Raw genomic sequence first — 22,163 nt, 5'->3', positions numbered from 1 at the left:
AATATCTAAATGGTATATATGAAAATAATATAAGAAAATTTTCATAAATATAACAAACTACTAAAATCGACCCGTGTGATAAAGTCCATAAAGTTAGTAATTTTTTAAATATTTTAAGTTTGTCATTCCATCTTTCTTGTCATCTTTGCTATTTTTTATTGTCTTCTTCCTTTACTCTTCTTTTTTTTACGCTCTGATTTCTTTCCATCTATTCTTCTCCTTTCTTTGTTTACGTCATTTAAATTTTGGTAACCAAATCTGATTTCTTTTTATCGTATTTCTTCTTTTTCTCTTTTTTTTTTCCGCTTTGTGCATCGTCTTTCTTTCTTTCCTCTTTTTTTTACGTTATTTAAATTAGGGTAACCAAATCAAGATAGTGTATAAAGAATTTGAAAAAAAGCGTTTAGCCAAATCTAAACGGTCGTGTAGCCAAATCTAAACGATCGAGTAACCCAATTAATTAAACCATCGTATAATTAACCAAATTAATTAAACGATCGTGTAACCAAATTAAATGATATAATTGAAAAAAATAAATCGTACGATCGTGTACCAAATATATTACGCACGTTGTTGACGGAGCATTTTTTGTATTTTTCACTGTGGACTTGTGAGCTTTTTCTGTTTTTAGAATTGTTCTATACAGTGTAATTAAATATTTTACCGCTTTGTTATTTTTTTGAAAATATCCCATAATATATTGTGCAATATTCTTTTTTTTTGTTTTTCTCTTTTACCGTTGTAACGGAGAGAATCAACCATTCAATATCAAGATTATTCGTAATATTTATATAAATACTGTGTAAACTAAGTTATACTCAATTTTGTAGAAAACTTTATTTACTTGGTTAGAAATACTAAGTAAACATTTATTAATTCCAAAGGAAATGCCTTATAATCTTTTATTGATTTGGAGAGAGATTTGAAATTTTGATGAATATGTTCTAATATCCTCATAAATTTTTTTGAGAAAAACCCACTTAAAACGATCAAAATATTTCTTTTAATTAGGAGTTCAATTTTTTCACTCTGAAACAGGTGGTTTATTGGATCGACAAAAGATACTGACAATGTAAAAAAAAAAAAAAAAACATAACAATGAGAGTAAGAGAGATAAGAGAGACACAAATATGTTAACCCAAATTAGTGTAAACACACCTATATCTAGGAAGCTTTATGCCAAGGTGAAAGAATATCCACTAGTATAGTAAAAGTTTACAAGTGCATGATATCAACTAGTGAGTACATTAGGCTCCTCTTAGCTTTGATGCTCTTGAGACAAGTCAGCAGGTCAAGGTTTCTCCTTAATTTAATATTGTTTGCAATAACTTCACCTTCTTTCACCCTTTAGTTGTTTCACAACCACAACTAGATCGTATAGTGAATATCTTTACCACTTAACTGTAGTCCAACAAACAACTTCAAACACTAATAGCCTTTCGACACACACCTTTTGCTGAACAACACAATGTTGAGAGTAAAAACACGTGTTCTGTATAACAAAACCAGAGACAGTTATTGGAAACAAGTGGCTTAGCCTACGAATCACAACCCTCTCAATAAAAAGGGGTGATAAAAAAGGTTGAAATTGCTTACAAAGAAAACACCCTTAAGAAGAAAAGAAAGCTAGCAAAAAAGCAGCCCAAAAATGTAAGAATCCAAAGACACCATGTAAACCCCGATTCCAAAGTATTAAGGGAATTTTCAAGAAGCTTAAGGATTTTTGATGAAACTGAGTAGGAATAATTGGAAAAAGAATTTATATCGAGGTTTTGAGTATTTATGGTTGGATTAAAGAGTCGTATAGTGATTTAGACAAAAAAGAAAATTTTATTTCAAGACTTGGTTAAAAAAGGTGTTTGAGAGATATTTTTTAAATGTCATAGAAAGCACGTCGTTATAGGAGTGTCTTGTTTGGAGTGTCATAAAAACTTAAGAAAACAAGAAGAAGGTCAAAGAAAGGGGATGGATGATAAGAAGGGGATGGGCAAGGCATTGAAAGAGAAGAAGGAAATCAAAGAAAGAGGCTTAAGCATGACATGACAAGATGTTTTGTTGTTATTAAGTAGGAGATGGAAAACATGCAAATCACCTAAGACATGCCTAGGGTAGGCTAGGAGAAACTGTCAAAGCTATAAAAGTATGAGGTGGGTGTTAGGTGTCAATCTTAAAAGATGCAGTCTCTTCTATAAACAGGTTAACTTTGATGAAGAAGTGCATCCAATTCACTTGTGCTATTTCCTTGTTACCACTTGAAAAATACCTTAAACTGAGTTTAGTTGTGAGCGTAAGGCTACTGGACTGAAAGGAATGCTAAAGAAAAGTCAAAATTGGAGTTGAAGCACCGAAGGTCATCTCTCGAGTATTTTTGAGCAGTATTTGCTTTCTGGAGGTTCCATAACACATCACTTAGAGTTAAGAGCTAAAATGTTGAGGTAAGATACTTAAAAAATTTATAAGAAACTTTGTAGAAGGAAGTTTTATCATTTGAGTTCTGAATTTTGAGTTATTAGCCTCCAAAGTTCAAAGAAGGATTTTGGTCGAAAACCTAGTTTCTAGGCATGACACAAGCGGCCATGCGCGCGCGGCCATACGCATGACATCAAGCACGCGACCATGCGCGCGTGGCATCTAGGCAGTGCTATGCGTGCGTCAACCTATTCCTGCCACCTATCAGCGCATGCCAGCCGCCTACCAACCATCCATGCACACCTATCGGACATTTTAGGCCATTTTGGGTATTTTTTGGTGTTTTTGCCAATTTTACTTGAAGTTTTGGTATTTTCTCGTTATTGGAGATTACTTGGAGTATAAATAACTTATTTTTTAGAAAAAGTGAAATTTGGTAAACTTTCCTAAGCTAAGGAAGAAATCATCAGGTGAGTGAGTAAAATTGGTTTTAAAATGTTATTTGATACCATGATTTGAAGCATACAAGAATTGGTTGTATTCACAAACAAATTACTTTATTAAAATATTCACAAACCAATGCTTGTATGCTTAATGCTTTATGTTTTTTACTGCAAATAGTTATGCTCAATACTTTTTACTGCAAAGTATGTTTTAATGACTCTTATGTTTGCAGTAAAAAGGATTAAGAACAACTATTTAGAAATTATGTTTTGAAAATATCACTCACTGGTCATTTTAAGCTCATTTTTTCAAAATGTTTTCTCTTAAGAGTTATGTTACCCTGAGCTGAGCTTGTTGCTGTCATGCCAACCAGTCTTTTAGAAGAAATTTCAAGTTATTATAGTTAAGTAATATTGAGTAGAGGAGAATTAAATAAGTTAAATTTGTATATGTATCATTATGTCTTACTATTTATTGTATACCATTTCTTAACTTGTTGCTGCACGTTAAATTTCTTAATAGGTTAATAAATTTTATGCTTCCACTACATTTTAAAAGATTAAAGGAATAGGGTTAGCAGGTACCATCAAGGTAAGAAATGGTATCGATTGACCTCACACCGTATCTCGGATCAATAGTAGGTGGTCTAGGAGGGGGTGTGACACACCGTAACAGAGCAAGGAAGCCAGAGACAACATAACAAACACGAGGGACAAAAGAAAATATTGAAGCCAAGAAGTCAGAGACAACATAACAGCGCAAGGAAGGGGGTGTGACACACCATAACAGAGCAAGGAAGTCGGAGACAACATAACAAACACGAGGGACAAAAGAAAATATTGAAGCCAATAAAAGGACATAACAATCTCCTCCTTTCGCACAAGATTTTCTTTTATCACCAAACCATCAACGACTTATTTATACAGCTAAATGAGAGAATTTTACTAATGTTTAGAAGGTGTGATTACTAGACGAGTACCCTATTTATTATTGAAAAGAAAAAGAATGCTAATTCTAATTAATAAGAGAAATTAATCCTAATTCTAATAGACTAAGGATTTGACCTTAATACCCTATTCCTACAACATCATTCTATCCCTTAAAAAATAAGACTCGTTCTCGAGTTTTAAATCGAAAATGAAGGTAAAAAAAAAAAAAGGTAAACCACTTGAATAGAAACGAAAAACTAATATCAACAACATCCAAATTGCTTAAGTTGAGCCAAGATTTTTCTTTTGAAATGAAATAAATTTTTTAGCAAAGTCACTATGATATCCAAGAATTAAGTTCAAGAAATCCATTGCCATCATAATCAAGTCCCGCATTGCTTCATCATCTTCTCCTTATTTATTTGTCGTGTCTTCAATTCAACCATTTCAGACTTGCCAACAATTCTGGAAAAATACTTACAATTTTTCTATTCCAAACATAGCATCTCCCAATCCTGTATGCTTTGCAATCAACTTGAATTAGGTTTTTGGGTTTATTCAAATAATTAAAGTTTGCCCTTGAGTATTCTCCTCTTCTTCTCTTCTTCTACCTCTTTCATAACTTTGATTTTGACATCTCTTATGTTTTGGAAAGATCTGGGGGTCATATCACCTTCCTCCATTTTCGACATTGATTTGATTTTCGATTTGTGATGGATACAATAGACATGTTCAGTGAAAATAAGGATCAAATTTTAGTCTAAATGCATCTAATCTTATTAGAAGTAAGTATGTAAAAACTCCCTAATTAAACTAAATTAGGGTTTAATTAAAACTTACCTTTGTAGCTCCTGTTCGCTTGAAATCTCCACACGATCTCAAACTCGACCACCACTAGCGTTGATCCGCTACTTTTCAGACTTAGAACTAGGTTGCGGGTCTGATGTGTGAAGGATTTGAGAAAAAGATAAATGGAATTTGGAGGTTGGGCTAAAGGTTAATAGTTGGGAAAAATTATTTTTGAAAAATTCAAATAATTTTATAGTGTCAAGAGATTTTTTTCAATATGAAAATCAACCATTTAAATAGACAAAATTCATGCAACTATTGCATGTCTAAACTCACTCAAGCCTAACACCTCACATTTTATTAACTCTTAATGGGTTTGATTTCATCATCGTGAGCTTTCACTCAGCTCACGAATGAATTAGTGGAATTATGCAACATTGCACTATCTCTTAGTGGGCTTGGTGTAATTACCATGAGCCTCCACATATTCCACTAAGAGTTAGTGGGATTATCTAACAAAATATTGGATTTTTCCACTAACTTTAGTCAAAGGGTAAAATGGTCATTTCACCATTCAAGTCAAAAGTCAACATTTTGACTTTTAACTATTTTATCTGTCTTGACTAATTCTAACCTCCCCAGCATGAATCTGCATCTATTTTTCCAAAATTCAAATCATAGTTTGACTTTTTGAAGTCAAAATTCAACCCTTTGACTTTTTACAACTTTGATCATTCCATCATTTTTTAGATTTCGAATATGAATCTGCATTCGTATTCTTGATATTTAAATCATAGTTAAATATAAAGTTCTATCTCTCAACTAATAATTGATCGCTATATCAAATATACTTGTCGGTTTATCTCTCCTTACCTAACCAGAACCATTCGAACTAATCTAACATAATGTTCTAAGTTAATTCCATATGAGCTAGTAGGGGAACCTAATGGACCTATAGATCATGGGCTCCAATGATCAAAGATTAATTGGCTAAACTCTTTTAGACCGAGCTAATCAACAATCGTTAATTAATGGGTAATTCCACTAAAGTCCCTAGTTACACTCCCCTAACTATGGATATATTTGTGTCCATCTAATATAACCATGATTGGTCAAAATATTGTTTTACCCCCGAGATTACATATTGCTTCTTAAGTCTCATTGATCCACTATTGAATTGTTTTAAGGTCCAACCTATAAACCGAATCCCTCTCGAGCCAATGATAGGGTGGGACCCCTTGTTCAAGACCTAGACTTAAGAGAACAACCTATCTACTAACCATAAAGCGGGTGTGAGTGAATTCTATCTTAAAATGGGAGGCTTATTAAGCCAACGCTGTTGAGCTACTCTCACCTATGCAGATCTAAGGATAACTCCGTGCGAACAAGAGTTCATAATTAGCTCAAGTTTAAGATTAAGTTATCTAGGTCATCAATAATTGAAATAGTAAGTTTTATACAGTCAATGGTATTGTAACGTAAAAGTGACTATTATTTTATGGTTCTAGTCCTACGTAAACTCTTTACATAGGATGTCCCCACTTTCATGTCTCCACATGAATGGTTCACAATCACATCTTTTATACTAACTACAAAGCAGGTCGCATCCATAATGTCCAACCTTAGTCATATACTATGGACCATTTAGGCCATATACTCAAACTTGATCCACATTTATGTCTCTACATAAAGTTCAAGTTTACTAATGATGGTCTCTTGATTTTAATTTATTAGATTCAAGATTATAGTATTTAATATCACCAATAATTCCTTAGTAACTTTATTGAATAGAATATGACTTTAAACTACAAACTACGAGTTATAGGACAAATTATAATAATTTGAGTCTTGCAATCTTGAATTTGAACGTGTTTTTGTCAACTTCGTTTCCATAGATTATTTGTTATTTAATCAGCTAATCATATTCTTCAACTTGAATCTTGATCTACTTTTCTTTGCAGGTGATTTTCCTTTCAACACCAAAACTTCTTACAGTATTTTCTTCTTTTAAAATTTTGTGTGGGTCCTCCGATTTTTGTTCATTGTTTTCTTCCTCGTAGTCAATTTTTTTAATACATCTTTATAAAGTTATTACAAATGTTTTGGAAATTGCTCTACATTTTGAGTTATCTCTCCCAGCAAACGTTAGATTTTATTGACTTTAATTCCTTTTTCATTTTTTCAAAAACTTCATGATTGATGTACAAATTGGGTGTTCTTGAATAAGCTTCTCAATTGTATTTGTTGTAGGACCAATTCTTGTATTTTCTTGCATATTTCTCAGTTTTTCTGAGTTGTTCTATATAACAAAAATAATAATTTATGTCCTAAATCATAGTGGTTGTTCTATAAAATTCCATTCTTGCACAATCTTGATAAAACTTTGGTTTTTTTTTTTAATTTTAATTTTAAGGGTCCTCTTGTTAGATGTGTGTTGCTTACCAACAAGCACAACTCATAAAGCTCTCATTTGTGATAGACTTCACGAAGAGTTTCTTAGTTTTTCACCGATGGTAGTCAACGTCGACCCTGATGGCTACTTTGATAACAAATATACCAAATGAGAGAATTATATTAATGATTAAAAGTTGAAAAAAAACAAGTACTCTATTTATAATTGAAAAGAAAACTAATCTTAATCCTAATTAATCAAGTAAACTAATCCTAATCCTAATTCTAATAGATTAAAGAATGACCACAGTACCCTATTCCAATTACATCAACACAAGAACCAATACAAGAGCGAACAAGATAACCATTCCATATAACAAAAGTTAACCCTTACCATTCGAGCAGAAAACAACACAATATAACAAAAGATTTGAAAACCAGTTAGTGGGAGGAGAGTTGCCGCTTGAAAGAGGTGAACCAAGCCACTTGAAATGTCGATCCAAACAGCTAAAATCGACCAAATTGATTTAAACCCAACGATTTTCTACGTGTGGTGGTTGAAGGCAATTCTGAATTTTCAAAAACCAATGGAAAGGTCAGTTGGATAATAAAATAAAGTTTTTTTTTTGATCGAATCAATTGGAAAGTAAAAACAATGATCTCATGTGTTGTTTTTCTCTCTCCCCACCACCTTTTATGTTTCCCAATTTTTCTCTCTTTATATCAACACTTCCCTAGAAAGTTAATACTTACCTTGAATATTTTAAATTTTTTTTAATAACGTTATTTTAAAAAATAACCTAAAAAATATGGTAGGAGGAAAACTATTGTAAAAAATAGTATAGTGAAGTCATGGACCTGGTACACGATAATGTATTGAAGTTCTGGACCTAGTACATGACAAGACATTGAAGCGAGGACCTGATCCACAACTTCGATGAGTTATTTGTCCTCATCGGCAATCAACGCTGCCATGTTGTCTAGTATGCATAATGCATTATTTTTATGCATCTTTATCGCTTCATTTTCTTTCATTCTTTTCACTTTGTTATTTTCTTTATTTTTTTCCCTTGTAATTTACTGCTTTTCTTTATCACTTTCTTTTACCGCTTTCTTTATCGCTTTGTAGATTATTTTAGTTTAGTATATTTTGTGTTTATGGGGATACGCGGGGACAGAATTACGCGAGACAAGAGTATAACAAAAGTTATGCGATATGAAAATAGGCGGTGAGGTACTTATTTAAATTTAATCGCCTAGGGAAGTGTATATCATGTGAGAAAATCAAAGCGTCGTCGTTATTCAACGGTCATTTAGGGTTTCGAAGAGACTAGTTGACTGTGTGTCACACACTTTTATTGACATTACCAGCGTAATAATTGTCATTTCGCGTATAATTATTGAACAAAAAATATCTCAAAGCTTTTATATGAATCCTTCAAAAGCTCTCATGTGAAGAAATTCTCTCTCTCAATCCTTACGATCCTTATCAAAAAACTCATTGGCTTGTTGCAATCCTCACTGAAAACTTCATCCTTAGCACTTTCTGATGGCTAACAAACAAAAGAAGAACCTTGAGACTTCCTTCACCTCCAAACTTACCTCAAAGAAGGATGAGTCATCCACTCAATTTGATGCTAAACATCCGGAACAATCCAAAACCCATGAATCTTCTTACCAGAAATCCAGACCTGAGGTTCCTGGGAAGAAGATTTCCATCAAGCCCATAATAAAGACAACCTCTTTCCAATCACACTCTGTTAGGCCTGATTCGAAGCAAGCACAGAGATCCAAGAAGAGCGTTGCAGATTCCGCTCTTGACGCAAATGAGTGGATGATGTGAGAAGAGAATATTTACAAATGGTTACCTAACTTGGAATTAGGAATGGGAACGATGCAACTAGATGAAAACCAGTCCAGGACAAGAATCTGAAGCATGGGGCTGTTAAGGTTCTTATGGGATGCAAAATAACAAGTGAAAAGGAAGACATACAAGTGCCATCGTAATTCTCGGATAAAGTTATGAAGTTTGTAAAGGAATTGCAAGCTAAGGAGAGGGAAAAGATTAAGGTGGCTGAGAAGAAGAAGGCTGAAGAAGAAAGAAGAAAAGAAGAAGAGAGAATAAAAAGAAAGAAGGAAGAAGAAATAGCCCAGCAAAAGGAATGAGCTAGGCGAGAAGAACAAAGGTTGAAGGAGGATGAAGAAAGGTGAAATAGGAAACGCACACACAAGGTACGTATGATGGAAGATAAAAAGAAAAAATAAAAGAAGGAAATGAGGCAAAAGGAAAAAGCACGCAAGAAAGACGACTGTGTCCTCCAAACGTTTAAAGAGAAAAAGAACGTCATATCTTTGGCAGAGACCAGGACCAAGCTAGCGGAAATCTAAATCGCCAAGAAAAACAAACAAGAAACGCTTGTGGGCCTAAGCGAGCAGGTAAAGAGTGTGACTGCGAGGAATAAAGCGATCGAGCATCAAGAGATTTACCAAGTGGATGTTGTGGCAGAGGAGTTCAGTCGAAAAATTAAGAGAATGAGCCCATTTAAGCTAAGGCTAAGGCCTAAAGAACCAGGGCTTGTTAGAGCCCAACAACCAAAGAATAGTAAGAGTAAGGTGGCAACATCCAAACCTGAGGATGTCCAAAAAGGGAGTAAGATAAGCGCCCAAGACTTGGATAAACTGATCAAGATTGAAAAATGGCTGTTCCCATTCAATGGTCATTTACCTAACTTTCTCTATGGACCTATCAAAGCTTTGAAATGGAAAAACATTTACACAGGTGAGAAAATAGTGTGAGGCTGGACATAGTAGACATGTTTTATGTAGTGAAATACCATCCAGACGAGTCGTACGCGATTCTAGAAGGTGAGAAGGTGCCTTTGATTGTAGAGGAGATAAATGATTTATATGATCTGCCTAATGATCCAAATGTGTACCCAGGCCAAAGGATCAACGCAGACCCTAGAGAAGGAGATGCAAAAAATATAATCAAGCTGATTGCTTGGCCTGGGGTGGATTGGATAAGAATGCCAACTAGGAGACTTCAGCTCTTTCTGCATTAACTAATGACTGAGGCCAATATTTGGTTGTTCTTTATAAAAGAGAAGATCATCCCAACATGTCATGATAGCACAATCCCAATGGAGTACGTATTGCTTATGTATTGCATTATGGCGAAGCAGTCATTCAATTTGGGTTATGTAATGAATTGGGCTTTTCTTGGCTAGACGAGGAACCTCAAAGGCACCAAGCCGTTTCTGACAACAGTGGAGAAATTTTCTCTGAAATATTTGCCTACCCTCGTGAGATACCTTTAGACTAATATGGTAGAAGGCAAGTGTAACTTAGCGAGCCTAAATTGCATAAGAACCCTCCATTAAAACAAGGAGAAAGAACACCGCCAAAAGATACAAAAGCAACAAAGTTGAAATTGATGATATAGCTAATACTCCTTTACCTCCATCGCCACTTAAGAGAAAATCATCGCTGACGATGACTCCCTTGCCGAATCCAATCGCCCAGATGAAATGATACCCTTCTCCTCTCTACTTTTTGAAGATAACCCACTTTTTCCTCGCAAAGATATTGATGATCCCCCTTTGCCACCTATGGAGAAAAATTTTAAAGATCCCAATCCACTACCTCGCAAAGAATTTTTTTATCATCCACCACCCAAATCTCCCTTCTCGCCTAAATCCCCTATCTCCCCTAGTCAGCGCAGTCCTTGCTTGACTGTTTGTTCAAAAATCACACCCCCTCGCCTACCATGGACCCTTTGCATACTCACTCCCTTTCTCTATTCCACTCATAACAATCATCCTCCTTCTCCCAAATTCCAAACTTCTTAAGGCTCTCCTTCGCGACGATCATCTGTGTTGTCCATCTATGCACCCATAAAACCACCCATCATCAACTTGGACCCTAAGCACATAGATTTGAATGTCTCCTTCGTAAACTTATCAGAAAAGGAAGTTTCAACAGAGAAGGTGGTAGAGGATGAAGCAACAGTTGACCCTAATCTTCCTTTGATCATTTATGACCCACTCTTCCAAGACATCCATGTCGAGGAAAATGAAAGCAAGACGAGTTCGGCGAAAGAAGTGTAATCAGATGAAGAAGCCCCTACGAAAAAGGAAGTTGAGTTTCACGATGTACTGCACAATGTAATCGTGGAACCCATGAAAGCGGCTTTTAAGGAAGTGCTTTTGGAGAATGTGGTGATGAAGGAACAAATCGTTAGCCTTAAAATTCAAGTGCAAGGCTTAGAAGTTATAGTCTCCAACCTCAACTCCACGGTCTCGTAACTTTCCTTTGTCCTAACCAACTTAACAAGTTCGACGATTGCTCACTCCAATCAGTCACATCACAATGTGGAGCAACATGATAGGCAATTTGTGGCACAAATGGAGTATACACACGTGGTGTTTGTACAGTATGTTCCACGTCTGTCATTGTGTTAGAGTTGATCGCGTCAATTCCCCCCCATTCCTCTCACAAATCCTACTCTTGGCGAACTTGATCCTTGCCCAGAGAACTAAATTTAGAGGTGTTATTTTGGAGTTTTTGTATTTTGCCTTAATTATCTTATGTTCTTTTGTATTGAACTTTTCGCATTTATTAATCAAATATCTATGAAGTCTCTTTCTCTTGGCGCGTGCCTCATTTATAAATTCTTTGCTTGCTTTCTCTTATTCCTCGCAAGGATAACTTTCATGATGAAATCTATGTTAAGTGTAATTTAACTTGTATCTAATGATGAGGCTTTCCCTAGCGAAATAAACTTCGTACATATTTCTTGTAGTCTTTAGATGAGCAAGCTTTACCTCAAACATCTTTTGTAAATTTTTCCAAGTTCATTTTATCATTCACTTTTTTGCAATGAGGACCTTGCGAGACTCTAAATTTGGTGGTGTATGAGGTCCAAGTCAAAGCTTTCAAAAAATCAAGAAACCCTTCTTTTTATAAAAAAACTAACTCATTCGTTTATTGCAAATTCAATTGAAATAAGAACTTCTATGTTGCCGCCTCTCACCAAAAGTAATAAAAAGAAAAACTACAGCAAAATCTGATAAACAAATGACGATGAGAGTTATAGTTGAGGAGAGGAATGGACTCATAGAGTACCTATGATTTCCCACTCAATGCCTAATGTAAATAAATAACTTAGTTTATAAAAGTTGTTGTGAAAAAAAGAAAGGAACCAATAGTTTTTTAAAACAACGACCATTTCATAAAACGGGAAATAAGATTTTCCACAAATGAACAAGGATATTTTCAGACTTAAGCTTGCCGCATTTAGAATCTAGAAATATTTTTAAGTTTAAAGTAAGAGAAGAAAAGAAGAAATGTCAGAGTGCGAGATAAATTAGAAAAACATTCTGAAAGGTTTAGCAATGTGCACAAAAGAAATCATGTTTAGAATCCTGAGGTGATGCTTGAGGACAAGCATAATTTTAAATTTGAGAGTGTGATAACTTGTAGAAATATAAGTTATTATGGCCTTTTAGGTAAAATAATGAAGTCTTATTGCGTGAAAATAGAAGAAAACAAAGGAAAAAGTAGGTAATTTGATTAATATGTGAATTGCATGATACAAAAGAACCTTATCCTTGTTTTATTGTGTTTTAGTACTCTAATCGTAGGATATTAGGCAAAAGAAGTGATGCTCGATGATATAATGCTTACGTGAGAAGACATGCTCAACCTATGTGGCGATAAACAGTACAAGCTAGGTGACATGATGCACTAGCAGACAAATTTGGTTGGCGCGAATTTTAGAAAAAGGACAAAAGAACGCTTGTGCAGCGCTGATATAACTTTTCAAAGGTATTAATGACAAATGGAATGTCTTGTCAGCATCAAATCTCGCCTATAAATAGAGCCTCTCACTTTAGAACAAGGTGTGCACATTTTGGCCGATAAAAAAGAAAGTTTTTATATTGTCCATCTTCTCCCTTCCCTTGAGTTTTAGGTGAGAGCTTAGAACAAAAAAGAGGGAGAGTCATCCCCTTCATTTTCCCCCTTATCAATAGGCAAAAACCAGAGCCAAAGAGTATGAGAAATCAAACTATGCAGCGTAAGTTTATCTTCCAGATTGTACTTTTATTGTATTGTCTTGTAGGATGTAAACTACGGCCGAGAGGTCTAAAGTTATTTTTATTAAAGCAAAGCATTTCCTCTTTCACTCTCCCATATTTCTTGTTCTTTCTATGTTCAATCTGTTTGATTAGCTAGCTAGCAATGAAATGTGTTTTTAATATTTAGAGAATCATAATGTATGTACTGTATGTTTTGCTAAGTTAAATACGGACATCTAAGCATTGTACATTTGAGAGAAGAACAATGATATAAATTGTAATCACAAAGATAAGTGTGAACTAGCATTTAGCTAAGCGAGTGGCAAGAAGATTGTAGCGATGCAATCTTATCGCCAAACTCATCCTTTGCATACATTACCGAGAGGCCAATGTGTGTGGCGATAACACTGAGAGGTTACCCGTCTTCATTAAGGATAAGTTACTTCTAGCACATTCATGATGATCAGATATAAATCATAGCTTAACTTTGTGTATTTGTATCCCGAGAGGCAAGCAAGTATGGCAAAAGCATCGAAAGGTTGCTTGCTCTAATTCAAAGTCAATATATGCTTTGTATCGCCTTTAAGTATTAAAGCACAAATTATTGTGTTTAGATAATTAGACTATTCCTTCCTCGTCATGTCTATAATGAGTTCATAATCCATTCTTCCATCTCACCATGTTCACCTTGCACAACCAAGCACAGTAGTGTAAATAGTTAGAATAATTAGTATACTGTTCATAATTAGCTATGCGATAGGATAACTTAGGAGCTTAAATTCCATGTATTCAACCCTAACCTTACTAGGAAACGTATCTTCGCTTGCACTTCGATGATAGAGAGGAAAACTTACACGATAATGCATATCTTTAGCGATTTAGTGACGTATGAATAAGAGTGCACCTTTTAATGCATAGCCCTATTTAGTCACCAAACAGTCGCTCAATTAGAGCCTTTCATGTCAAATCTACAAACATAATAATTGTAAAAGTATAACACACACACAAATAAGCAGTAGGTGAGGGGAGAATTCCCAGGTCAAGGTGAGTTTCGAGAAGAATGTGGCGAGACGTTGTTGGATGTCCCAAGTAACTCATGTGAATCATACTGGCGAGAACGAATCCCTGAACAACGAGGGAACATTCCTAAGTCTCAAAATGGGCTTGATGTGAAATGGTTCAGACGTAGGGCGTTGTAGCACTCGCTGTGAGAAAGATGCGGATGAGATGTTGGTATAGTGTAACTCCCAGGTCTAAGAATGTGAATGGGGTGAGACACTGCTGGATATCCTTGGTAACTCGTGTGATACTGGGAGAGAAAATCCTAGGCCAACGAGGGGAGATTTCTAGGTCTCAAAATAACTGTGCGATTATGGTCATTGTACAGTTGCTAACTCATTGTATGGTTATGGAATTCTAATGGTTACAAGATGTGATAACTATTCGCTGTGATGAAATTCTATGTTATGACTTACTGTTTATTTTATTATGGATTCCTTGTGATTTTTCCCAAAAGGTTTTCTTAAAATTCATCACTCACTAAGTCTATCAGGCGTTGAGGCCATGCAAAGGGTAGTTCTGAGGCTGCATATCCAAGCTAAGAAAGGAAGGCATACTATTTTTGTAGTCTTACATAGTGCGTCCACTAGAAGAAATCTCACCTTTAATGTCAGTTTAAAACCGACATTAAAGGGCTTTAATATCACTTGGCAACCGACATCTTTGTGAGCATTATTAAAGGCCTTTAATGTCGGTTAGGCTTTAATGTCGGTTTAAAAACGACATTAAAGGCCTCTTTAATGTCAGGTTAAAAACGACATTAAAGGCCTTTAATGTCAGTTTTCAACCGACATCTTTGATGGTGTTATTGAAGTCCTTTAATGTCGGTTGGGCTTTAATGTCGGTTTAAAAACGACATTACAGGCCTCTTTAATGTCGATTTGTCAGTTTTCAACCGACATCTTTAATAGTGTTATTGAAGTCCTTTAATGTCGGTTGAACTCTGATGTCGGTTTAAACCCGCCATTAAAGCCTAGTTTTTGGATTCATTTTTACAAATTTATTTTTATTTAATTGTTACATTATTGTCCTATAGACCGACATTGAGTCAATGTAGATAAATATGTTTTTCACACGCCAACAAATCAATGAAATTCATATTATGTTAATAAACTATAATATTTGTCTTTTACATTTGAATATACAAAATAAAATCTTAATATTATGTTTATATATACATTCTACAATAGTACATGAAAAAAGATTCTAATACAAGAATTAAATAATTAAAAATCCTAAATGCCTTCTCAGTCTTCAATTTTCAACGGTCGCTTGGCCATCTCTGCATAATCTCTTAGCTTTCAACCCGATATGACTTCAATTATCTACAAACAATATCCAAATAAACCATTTATATAGAATAACAAAGTTGTTTGAAGCACTAAAATTGCAGAGAAGGATGAAAAGTTTTTAAGATTTTATATCCACACTCCAATCCACATAACTCTCTTCAGTCTACCCCATAAGCTTTCCTAAATCTCTTCAATCTAATATTAGAAATATTCCATAGATGCAATCATATACAATTCTTTTCCCAAATAAAAAAAAAACTTTTTATGTGGCAACCTATGAACTCTTGTAATTGATTAGCTCATAATATTGCCCGCCAAATGAATAATCAACATTTTTTTACATAACATTATTTTGAAAACCAATATCAATCTATAAAGAAATAAGCAACATCGACACAATAAGCTGAAAAGTAAAGCATTCATATTTATATACCTTGGGTGTGGGAGAACCCTTGATTGGCTTTTGGCCATATTTCCTCCATGAATAATCATCATATCTGCTAGCTTGTTACTAATCGAATAATCATACTTCACTCTATGCTTCACTCTAGTGTTATTAAAGGCCTTCCCCTTTCCTACCATTGCATTTCATAACAAAAATATCAACACAAAATACACAATCAACAACCAACAATCAATTTGAAGCATCATTTCATCTTTAGAATTGCAGAAACAAATATGCATTTCGCACCAAACACTTTTTAAGGAATTGTTCTCATTTACAAAAGAATTATAGAAACAAATATGTATTTTTTTTGTCAAAGAATAAACTGACCCGCAGAAGTATCTCCCTCCCTTGGCAAAGAGTTACTCATACATTCAACAAAACAACATAGTGTGAAGGTAACTACGATTAGAGAGGAGAGAACTAGAGATCATGGTAATTAGAGAGGAGAGAGCAAAATTTGAAATATATACGATTGTGCAGAACCAACAATGCTACCTTGAGATTGATCCGTTAAGTTCTAGTTTCCGACAACATAACACATCTTCAACCGTTTACTTAAACTATGTTGTGGAAGAGTTCTATTTTCTCATTATAATCTACACAATATACTCTCGAATAATGAGGCAGTATGATTTAATGCGACATAGCTGATATGGTTTCCTTTTCTCATGGATAATATAGCTGATATGGATTTTAATTCAGGAGATTCAAGTCTCTTCATCTTACATTATGTTTGCCATACAATGTGGATTCTATTTTTTTTCTCTACATTAATCTTCAGATTCAGCGAATAATCATGGGACAAATTTGTTTCCTAAAACTGTTATTTGACTTCTGTGACAAGAAATATTATCAAATAGTGGAAGAAATAATCTTACATCAGGTTTGAGCACTCCGTTGCACTTTTGGCAGGTTGGAATACAAAAATCATTCTCCCAATATTTTTCATCGATTTCAATATCATCATCTAGCCTTTGCTTCATGCCAAAGCTCTTATCCGATCCTGGGACTCCATCATCCAAACTTTCAATTGCTTCTGCCCACTGTAGCAAAATATATTTGCTGAAAGCTCAACCAGAAGTCATTCATTAAGAAATAAATAGGGTGAAAAGTAGTAAGCAACAAGCTTTGATGCCAATCACAAATAACAATAATAAAGTGTGTTTGTTATAAACTTTTAGATTTTTTTTTCTTGGAGTAAATCACTTCTCTTACAAGCAATTTTGGAGAATAAATACTTAAGTGCTTTCAAAGTGTTTTTCATGTACTTGTGGAATTTTCAAAATCACTTTTGACTTTGTGACCATAGTCCATTAAGCGATTTTAGCCACTTCTCACAATTCCAAAAGTCATCCCAAACTCATCGTCAAAGTTCAAGTTATACTACTTCATATGCCTATTGGCAGAAATATCTGAAAAGGATCAACAAACATTTCATTTCGTACTTTTTGAGTTGGAAAGATAAGTAAATCAGATGATCGTTACTCAAAGACCAAACAGAACAAAAACAAACCTTTGGGTTGAGAGCTTTTAGTTGGTCTTGTGGTTGAGGAAGACTACCATAAAAAAAATGAAAAGAAAAATAAAAAAGTCAAGAGAGAGAGAGAGAAAGAGAAATGGAAGATAAAAATGAAACCAAAGCATAAGGAAACTTTAGTGGAAATTTTGGAGAAGATGGGTAGGGATGGAAATGAAAATGTAAGAACATAAGATAGCAAAAGAGCTACAACACTTGATCAGCGACGTTTTTTATATGTTGTTTTCCTTTTCTTTCTTTCTTTTTTATTTTTAAGATGAAAACCAGCACTCTAGGCATATGAAAAATAATCCCACATTAGAAGATTAATAATAAAAAAATGAACCAACTGTTTTCAAGGATAAAACAACGAGCGTTCTTCTCTTTTCATGTATTTCAGCTGGAATTTTGAATTGAAATTCATGGCCAGCAGGGAAAAGGAACCACCAACTCGCTATTGAAAGCTCAAAAAGAATTTACCAAGGAACGAAACTTGGCTATGATTCTTTAACTCTCTGTCTATCATGGAATATTTCAAATTAGACCAGAACATAACTACTAATGGATACCGCCAAAATTAGAGTGAGACACAATCTTCCACTTGACACATTACAATTAGTAAAACATGAGGATGCACCACCAGCCAAAGACAAGCCTTTTTTACTCAACAAGATGTTCATCTAACAAAAGCTCAATTAACATGTTAACATATTTTAGTATTTTCAGCACTACGAACCTACTTCCGCAGCTCTAGCAATTAATCCTACTTTCTAGTAAATGTTACCCATTTCTTTTCACATAGCAGCAGAGCATTTCCCCAATTCATGAACTACAAAGCAAAGGTAACCCAAGAAGATACAATACTATGAATGCACGAAGATGAGTCAATTCATACCAGTGGAACTTAAACCTCTTGAGTTAAGCATAGAAAATTCACATAGTGCAATTAGACAAATGTCTTATCTTCAGGGCATAAACCCATCACAGATTCACGAGAAATGAAACAAACAATAAATTACTGAATGCAAAAGAAATGTAAATTCAATAATCAAATCAAGAAGTAGAGGGAGAGTGGAGCATACGCAGAAGGGTCGATGGAACAGCAAGCTGATGAACATGGGGATCGTTCAGAATGAATTTTCAATGAGCAAAACAGGATCTCCCGGTAAATTCAAAAGTTTTCGTTTATTTGAAACCTGAGGAAGAAGAAATAGAGAGGCTGTGAGTGGTAGATTGGAAATTGAAACATCAAATTCGACTCTCGAGTAAGGAACTTGTATTGTACACATGGTTCTAATTTAGGATATTAATCATAGTCCACGTTGCATTGGTTTCCACCAGTTGTTCAATTACTCTATGATTTCATTTATTCATTACAGCTACAGTGGATAATTATTGAAGTGAGATCTGGCCGCCCATGTGATGCTGTCTTTGTGGAGCCAATTTTCAAGGTCTGTTACACTGCTTCATCCAAAAAAACAAAGTAAATCAAGTATACAAAATCACTATTAAAAAAATAAAAAAAACAACCAGCCGATCCCGGGAATTAATCCTACTTTAATTATTTTCTTTCACTCAAAGTAATTCCTTTCATGTTCTGTTTCGTATAACAGTTGGCAACTTTAATTATTTTCTTTTCCAAAGCAAAATAATTATTTTCTTCTAATGGCTATTAATCCTACTTTAATGTTATGTTTGGTTAAACAATTAAAGAAAAATCCTACTTTAATTGTTTAACCAAACAACAAGAGTAACGAAAAAGAAGAATACTCTGAGTGAGAAGAAAGTTTGAATGCGAAACAGAACATGAAAGAAATAACTCAAATATGAAATTCAAAACCAAACAGAATCTGGAACAAAAGTCACCGGATGGAATTAAAATAAATAAATAAAGCAAATAATTGAGAGCTAATTCCAAACATTGAAACATACCAAAATTGACCAAGAAATGAATAGATTTGGAAGGTGGAGATTTGAATAAGGAAGAATCTAAAGATGGAAATCAGAGATCAGATCTGAATCAAAACCCTAATCTCAATAAGAGAAGAAAGAGGGAAAAATATACAAATTTGTCAAACCTTTTCTTTTATCTTCATGAAGAAATGAAATCGAGAGAGAAAAATGAGTTGGCCAAATATGGAAGAAGAGATGCGGTGAGATCGTAGATAGTAGAGATGCGAGACGAGAGATACGGAGGGAAGGAACGGAGGCGGCTACTAATGGGTTAAAGAAAAGCAATGCAAACCCTAAATTAAATGGAAAATATTAATTTTATAAAAATAAAAAAATAAAGATTAGCTTCAATGTTGGTTTTAAACCGACATTAATCCCTCCTCTTTAGTGTCGGTTTAAAAACGACATTAAACATCCGTGTTTTTAAAATCGACATTAAACCTCCGTTTCTATTTTTTCCAACCGACATTAAAGGTCAAATTTCTTCTAGTGGTCATCCATGGAAATTCCTATTGTGATTAAAGAGTCGGTTGGTAGCACATTTCTCCTTAGTGCAGATGGCCTGACTCAGAAGGCAAGCAACTGCAATACCCAGGTTGGTGAAGGCCTAACCCGGTGAGCTAGACGGCCAAGGAACTGAGTTAGAGGAAGAGTAGCCCTAACATGGTTTGTTAAGAGAGGTGGATGGCCAACCTAGGCGGAGGAGGAAGTGCCACCTTTACACCTCTAGGTACTCTCTACAAGGAGCAGTGTTAGTGGCAAAAAGTAAGAAAGAAGACTCTGAAGGATGCCCTTGGGGTAAACTACTGAGGATTAAAGGAAAAAGGACAGAGATCAGAAGTCTTATACTCATGAACACCTTGGGCGAATGGCTGCACCTTGGTGGAAGAAAAAGGATGCGAGAAGACCAGAGGGTTTAGTTTGTTCAAAGCAAAGCCTAATTTGTATCTGTAATTTGTAAGCTTTAAGTTAATAAAGAAAGGAGTTCAAGCTTTTTTTTTTTTTTTTACATGTATGTGTTATTTTATTAAGTTTTTTCCACTGTAAAAGAAGTGAAAGTTACGGCTCAAATGGAAGAGCTTCGCTAAGAGACAAGAGAAAGTAAGAGAGTTGTTCCGCTTACTAGGTGTTCAGTGTGTCATCTCACGGAAATATGCGATGAATCTCTAGGCGGCATGTCCTCCAACTGGTCAAGTGATGCGACATTTCGCGCGGGGCGTGACAGATTGAGTCTTCCATGGTTGGTCGAATAGTTCACAGAATTGTCACCAGATGCTGACGTTATGAGCGTCTAGAGATATGCTCGTACATACATTATGAAACTCGTTGGAGGCTTTTGTTTGCCAACAAGAAAAATACTCTGGTACACTGTATGTTTCTTCTGCTTTTAAGTGATTTCGACCAGGCTGATACGTACTCTTGAGGCGCTGCATGCCTTCTATGGCTTTATAAGGAATTATGTCAAGCTAGTAATGCACAATCCTTAAAAATAGTCGGATACATGACAGATTTTCTATTGTAGCATCACAACAGGCTCCAGTTGCTCGACTACTGAGTTTTAGGTATTATTTTATTTATATATTGTTTTTTTTAAATAAACTTTGCACTTTTTATAACTTGTTATTCATTTTTCCACATATTAGATAAAGTAGTATTTTACCTACATCGGAACAATCAATGAATATATTGTCAACGTATCGACAGATATTTGACTGACTGATGCACACTCAGGTAGTAAAGTATGATACGAATGTTGTCTACTTATTTTTTGTTGTCTACTTATGTTTGTTTTTTTTTAACAAATTAATGGAACACCATACACACTCGATATTATGGCATTACTACCTGATCGATGTCATAACAGTGAAGAGGTCTTAACTTACATAGGCCCTATGATATGCTTCAATATCGTTGAATGACATTTACTAGATAGTGTGTTGCGACAGTTTGGTATGCTGCAAATCAAACCATTTTATGCTTTACAGACCCAACACTACACCAAAATGATTTAAGAGGTAAACACGATCAAGATTTGGGTAAGATTCATGAGGAGTATATCAGGGGTTGGCATACACGTCATAATCGTTGTGCACGAGGAGAAACAACATACGAGTCAACTGCATTAGATGACTATTTTTTCTAGTACAAATCAATTACAAGACTATTTATCACACCCGATGGTGCTTACTATTATTACATGGTAAGAATTTTAATATGATTTATTGTCTAATTTTATAGCATGCACATTATTTAATTACATTATTTACAATCATTCAGAATAATTTTGTTTAAGACGTACATAATTACTTGGTGGAACATGATTTACAAGATTTGAATTCAATGTGTGATCAAACCTTGGTAAATGTAGAATATATTATTTAGCAAACAAGACGACTCAATGTTGCAAACACAAATCGAAGATGTATTCAACAGAGACAATGACAACAAGACGAGGATGTTGTAGAGGGGGATCAGGATCATGCTTAGTTCATAATTGTAAATTTTAATTCATATGAACTTCAATTTTGAATGTAGAATTGTACGAATTTTCATTCTTATCTACACCAAAATCATGGTCATATTAGAAACTTAAGAAAAAAATAACCCTTGAATGCTTAAACAAAGAAGTCACCTAAAGATGAACAATTTTTTTTTCAAAATTTGTTCTATTGAAATAACTTAAAATAACTATGTGGGGAATCTTGCACCGACAATGATTGACATAGACGATAGCAACATCATCTTTGAGACTGAATAAGAAGATAAGAGCAGAAGATCACTCAACTAATGAGTGGGGCAAGAGAACTTAATACGAGTCCAGGATGAGGGACCATTTTGCATAGAAGCAGAGGCACG

The 22,163-nt window shown here is 34.6% G+C and overlaps 1 long non-coding RNA gene across 1 annotated transcript; it reads right to left on the bottom strand.

Moving 5' to 3' along the window:
- Positions 1 to 15,296: 15,296 nt before the first annotated feature.
- On the bottom strand, positions 15,297 to 18,777 carry LOC127150962 (uncharacterized). Its single transcript, XR_007823615.1, has 5 exons — positions 18,640 to 18,777; positions 18,437 to 18,550; positions 16,717 to 17,394; positions 15,824 to 15,965; positions 15,297 to 15,423 (listed from the first exon to the last, which is right to left on the bottom strand). It is a non-coding gene; the product is annotated as an uncharacterized LOC127150962 (long non-coding RNA).
- Positions 18,778 to 22,163: the final 3,386 nt, after the last annotated feature.

Source organism: Cucumis melo, chromosome 9, assembly GCF_025177605.1.
Source record: "Cucumis melo cultivar AY chromosome 9, USDA_Cmelo_AY_1.0, whole genome shotgun sequence".
NCBI lineage: Eukaryota > Viridiplantae > Streptophyta > Magnoliopsida > Cucurbitales > Cucurbitaceae > Cucumis > Cucumis melo.
Note: the sequence above shows the minus strand (reverse complement) of the source record. Positions and strands in the feature narration are given on the sequence as shown.